Below are 6,077 nucleotides of genomic sequence, written 5' to 3'. Positions count from 1 at the left end.
CGGTCAGTATTTCAGTGTGCATCCACGGCTCAGTGCAATTTTTTACCCTGGTGGTTCTTAGGGGGGCCATGTTGTTGAGTATTGTTGAGAATTTGGTTTTGAAGCCAAGCCAGGTTTCTTCAACCAGTGTACCATTGAGTTCATCTGACCAGTCCAGGCTCTCCAGTTCAAGGTTAAAGGCCTCGCTAGAGTAGGTTTTGAGGTCTCTAGATGTGACTGTTTTGTGACAGCCAGCCTTTTGCTTTAGCTTTTTGCGGGTACAGAATATCATATAATGATCACTTAACCCGCATGCTATAACCCCTTTATTGGAGATCATGGACTTGTCAGAGGTCAGGATGAGGTCAATGGTAGTCTGAGTTGATTCACATACCCTTGTGGGTTGGTTGATTAGCTGGCTGAGGCCGTGCAGATCACAAAGCCTACTGAAGGCCTTGAAGACGGGTGCTGCTTTACGTAGCATGTCCGTGTTCCAGTCCCCAATAAGGATTTTTTTCTACGCCCTCCACCCCAGCTAAACACCCATCAAGTGAGTCATAGAAGCCACTGTGTTCTGGCGGTCTATAGATTGTGCCTATTAGTACCGATTTCGCCCTTTCAAATAAGATTTCAATCCATACCAGGGGATGTGAGCAGCGCGGCGCGTGAGCGGCGCGGGGAGCGGGCGGTTTTGACGTGAGCGAGGAGTGGGTTTTAAAATGGGTCGGCACGACGTCCGGAGCGAGAGTTCTCCTCCGCTCCAATCCACTCCAGGCCGCTCACAGTGGTTTAACACTGATGTAATATACATGTAGTACAATGCCAAAGCAACAGATGGCGATGTACAAACATGAAGGCCATTTTCAACCAATGAGAAGGGTGAACCTGTGATATCCTGTTCAGGCTTTGTCACTCACATCCTGTTAGAAAAAATTTTGACGCCATTGTTGTTGTCGTTAGCTTACATGCTAACGTTAATGGCAGCGACCATAGCATTGTGGCTAGGCTAGCTATCATCGCTTAATAGAGCTAGTGAATGGATAAACAACGTTATTTAACATTGCAGAATGGGTACAATTACAATGCGGCTCAATACAAACAATTGTTAAGGGGCCCAGGGGGTGTAGACTGTTGTAGTTTGAGCTAATTTACACCATGCTAAAAAAAAAAAATCTGCCGAGCGATGTGGCGCGGGGAGCGCTCGATTCAAGGTGAGCGGTGAGCGACTTGGGGGCGGGGTCAACATGCGCGATTAGCGGAGCGGACCAAGCTTTAAAGAGCGAAGAGCGGATTTCTCGCCTGCGCCGATCCGCTCACGTGGCCTGATCCATACAGTTTCAATCTCGTCATTGGTTAAGGTCAGTACGGTTGAACGATTGACGATTGAATAGTCCTCGATTTCTATCTCTGGATCCTGAACAGATGAGTCAAGTTGTTTCTGTGAAACATAATATATTAGCCTTACCGTTTAAAAACAAATGTCTGATTTCAGCCAGTTTGGGTCTCAGGCTGTTTATGTTTAAGTGAAATATGTGAAGTCCATTTGTGTTTGTTATTTTATTAATGTCGTCTAGCTCAAAGTGATTTTCCACTGTGGTATCTGGTTGTTCTTGTGGCGGTAGGTGGGGAGGGGGGGATGGGGTCCTGTGTCCATTGTTGTTAGGAGGGGGGGTGGGGATGATCCTTTGTCCTCTGCTGGTGTCTTTGGTCGGTGTGAAAGCCCGCGACGTGGGGGGGGGGGGGGGCTGGTCGCTGTCCACAGATGTGTCTGGAGGCCCTCCGTTGTGGGGGAGGGTGGGTGGGTCAGCCCTATGTCCTGGCCCGGTTAGCCTAGCTGTCCTGGCGGGGCTAGCCGAGTCAACCGGCGGGTCCCTGGTGATCTCGTCCCGTGCTGATATGTGTCCCATGTTTGCAAGCTCTCTCTCTCTCTCTCGCCTCTCGGCTCCTCTGCATGGGCTTCGGTGAGGGGATGTCGCCGCCTGCTGGTCGGTTGGTGCATCCGCTGGCTGTTGAGGAAGCTGTGTTTATGTTGTTGACGCTGTCCTCGGCCGGCGACGGTGTGAGGATGAGCTGTTGATTCTTCGCCTGCCCTGTCCTGTCGGCGTGTTAAAACAGGTCCTGGGTTTTGATGAATGTCTCCAGACAGGAGAAAATACAATAGAGCCATCAATTTTCTATCAAACTTGCCTGTCGGGGGTAGTTTCTTGCGGTCCGGGTTCGATGTTAAAACTCTGTGAACTGCTGCTATTCCAATCGATGCTCCGAGTAAAAGTCACAATGGGACTGTTTATTTGCACCTCACAACCATACAGGGAAATGAATGACAGAGTCTAATATTTTGAGCCAGATTTTGATTGGAATGTCTAGCTTGATGTTCCTTTTGATAGCATAAAAAGCCATTCTTGCTTTGTCTCTCAGGTCATTCACAGCTTGGTTGAAGTTCCCTGTGGCGCTGATGTTTAGGCCAAGATAAGTGTCGTTTTTTGTGTGTTCTAGGGCAATTGTGTCTAGGAGGAATTTGTGTTTGTGTTGTTGGAGGCTGGGTCTTTTTTGGAATAGCATAACCTTTGTTTTGGTTAGATTCACGGTCAGTGCCTATGTCTGGGAGAATTTGTGTACAAGATCAAGGTGCTGCTATAGCCCTACTTTTGTTGGAGACAGCAGCACCAGGTGCTGCAGCTTGATCCAATGTTTTTGCCAGTTAATTTCTGTATATGTTGAAGAGGGTTGGACTCAAACTGCACCCCTTCCCAAGGTTGCTGTTGACACAGACCCCACGGTAATTAATGGGGTAAAATTTGTCTTAACTTTTGTGGATCTGTGTTATCAATCCTTGGTTCCAAATATTGGGGAAGATCCTAGAGCTAAGGACAAGGTCTCATTCTCCTCTCTGTCCACTATTATCATGCCCCACCGTAACTAAAACTCCTTAACATTGAGTCTCATTCTCCAAGGACTTTCTCTTAGGGCCATTTGAGACCTTTTCGGGCAAGACATGAATATAGACAATATATTATAATATAATATTAATTATATATGTTTTATTGGGACGGTTGGTGAATCCCAAAATCTGCCTGAAAAGGTCTCAAATGGCCCTAAGAGAAAGCCCTTTTTGTCCTTGGAGAATGAGACTCAATGTTAAGGAGTTTTAGTTACGGTGGGGCATGATAATAGTGGACAGAGAGGAACCCAGGTGTCGACCAAGGCAGGGATAGACAACGGCAGGTGTTTGAGTATTGAAAAGTGAGCAATGCTCCTTTAATGACATAAAGAGTAGCTCAAAAATACAGAGGTAGAGCAATCCTTCTCACAAGCTAATTGCCCTACAAAACAAAAATACTATAAAATAAACTATCCTCCATGACACGAGCGATAGAGACTTTGACAGGAACAGAACATTTACTTACAAAAAAGGTGAACAGCGAACAGCTTGGCAACACATGAACAACACGACAGGAACAAGGTAACATGAGTAATGACGCAACAGGGAAGACAGGGAACTCACAGGCATATATTGACACAGGAGGGTAATTGGTAGGGGTGCACGATATTGATTTTTTGATACCGATAACTTTCTGCTCCTCAAGGTCGATACCGATAACCGATAATATATTTATTGTATTATAATTCTTTTTCTTTTTATGTATATTCCTGTAGTTTTGACCTAACCAGATTTATCATGACATGAGCGTTACTACTATGAACAAAACAAAGCCAAGAGAACAGTTTTGACTCTTCAAATAAAGTGACTATATTTATTTTTCCAAATAAATATAATTTGAGTCAATCACAAAATTCACAATCCGTCAATGTCATTAACAATGTGTTTCCCTGAACAATGAGTGAACTAAAAACCAACAGGTATTGTGCTTTGTCAACAGATAAAACATTTGACGCTATTAGAGAGGAGACTGTTGTGGTCTTGGTCCATGAAACAACTATTACTTGGCATTTATAGGACAGCACGCCTCAAAAGGAATTAAATAAACCAGACAAATCATCTGTCAAACGTCTTTAATTTTGCAAACGCCTCGTCAAACTGCAAGTGTGTTGGTAAAAGACTACACGCCGCCGGCTCATTTGCAGCTGGCTTTGGATTAGCTTAGCCTTTAGCTGCTCGGCGTCGTTGGATTTTAATACACCATCGTAGCGGTGGTGATGTTTCAGGTGACTTATTAGGTTGGATGTGTTATAGCTTGTTGCCCCTTTCCCTCCTCGTGGAACTTCTGCATTTGTTACAAATAGCAAGCAAACTGTTTTCCTCTGAAACTTTGAAAAGGTCCGACGACGCCATCTTTGTTTACTATCCGCTGCCTCTGAATGTCACGTGACTACGTCACAGCCAAGAAAGGGAGCGCTGGATTTGTGAAAAACTCCCTCTTCCTAAACCACACGCCATCAGTCGTACCACAGTACTGGCAAAACGGGAGGAGCCTATAATAAAAACAAGCGCCCTTCATCCCAATCCACCCACACCGGATTTCTTTTAACCAAAAAATGTATTATATATTATCGGAGCTATCAATAATGTTATCGGGTTTATCGGGATGACGTCATAATTGCTGATATCGGCCCGATAATTATCGTGCATCCCTAGTAATTGGGTAATTAGACTCAGCTGGGAAGAACAGAGTGACACAAACATTACAAGGTTAAAATATAAATACACACAATAAAACAACACTAAACCAGATCACAAGACCAACACAGACAGGAGAGACATTAGACCAGGGAGTGTAACATCACAGACAAGACAGACATCAAATGCACAGACAACAAATTGATAATAATAACATGACACAAAATGGTGATCAGGGAACAAAGCTGCACCACCTGAATTAGTCCACAGGATGGCGCAGCAACCTAGGGAACGTTACAGTACCCCCCCCCCCCCTCAATGGACGGCTACTAGACGGCCAGCCAGACCACCCAGGAATGGGCAGGGTGGGGGGGTAGGAAGCAGCCCAGAAGAAGAGGGGCTGGGGGAAGGAGGGACGAGGAAAATGGCCAGTGGGAATTGGGCCGGGGGGAGGGGGTCAATGAGAAGAGCGAGGGAGATTGGAGCGGGGGGGGGGTGGAGAAGATAACCCAGGGGTAGGACCTGGGACTGGAATCTCCTCTGCAGCAGGACCCTGCGTAGGACCCCGAACTGGAGGCTCCACGGCGGCAGGGCAATTGGAACAGGGGGGCGGGGTGGAGAAGATAACCCAGGGGTAGGACCTGGGACTGGGATCTCCTCTGCAGTGGGACCCTGCGTAGGACCCCGAACTGGAGGCTCCACAGCGGCATGGCCCGGCGTAGGACCGCGGTCCCGAGGCTCCTCGGCGGCGAGACCTGTCATAGGACCTGGTGTAGGACCCCTGACTGGGGTCCTCCCGGCAGTGCAATCCGGCGTCACTCTCCGGGCAGATGACACCCCGGTGACGTGGGAGCGAAGGTAGTCCCAGAGCGAGGGATTGCTTCCAGGAACCTCCTCGGGAGGAGGAGACCCTGACCAGGGCGGCGAATGGGACCTGTAGTCTCTGGAACCCCGTCTTGCCCTGGGGCGTCGGGATCCGCGTCCCTTCCCGGAAGTTCCCCTGCAGACCAGGCGACTTCCCTCCCAAGGGTCTGGAACCGGAGTGGCAGTGGGGATGGCACCCATCCTCGTGGCACCCAGAATCATCGGCGCCGCTGGGTTGACAACTCCGTCTATCCTCCTATCTGCTGGGTTGTGGTGTGGTCGCGTCATTCTGTTACGGTGGGGCATGATAATAGTGGACAGAGAGGAACCCAGGCACAGACCAGCAGAGGATAGACGAAGGCAGGTGTTTGAGTATTGAAAAGTGAGCAATGCTCCTTTAATGACAAAGAGTAGCTCAAAAATACAGAGGTAGAGCAATCCTTCTCACGAGCTAATTGCCCTACAAAACAAAAACACTATAAAATAAACTATCCTCCGTGACAGGAGCGATAGAGACTTTGACAGGAACAGAAAATGTACTTACAAAAAAGGTGAACAGCGAACGGCTTGGCAACACATGAACAACACGACAGGAACAAGGTAAGATGAGTAATGACGCGACAGGGAAGACAGGGAACTCACAGGCATATATACA

The sequence above is a fragment of the Notolepis coatsorum genome, assembly GCF_963971535.1.
Source record: "Notolepis coatsorum genome assembly, chromosome: 8".
Lineage (NCBI taxonomy): Eukaryota > Metazoa > Chordata > Actinopteri > Aulopiformes > Paralepididae > Notolepis > Notolepis coatsorum.
The sequence above is the reverse complement of the archived record's forward strand: the minus strand, read 5'-3'. Positions refer to the sequence as shown.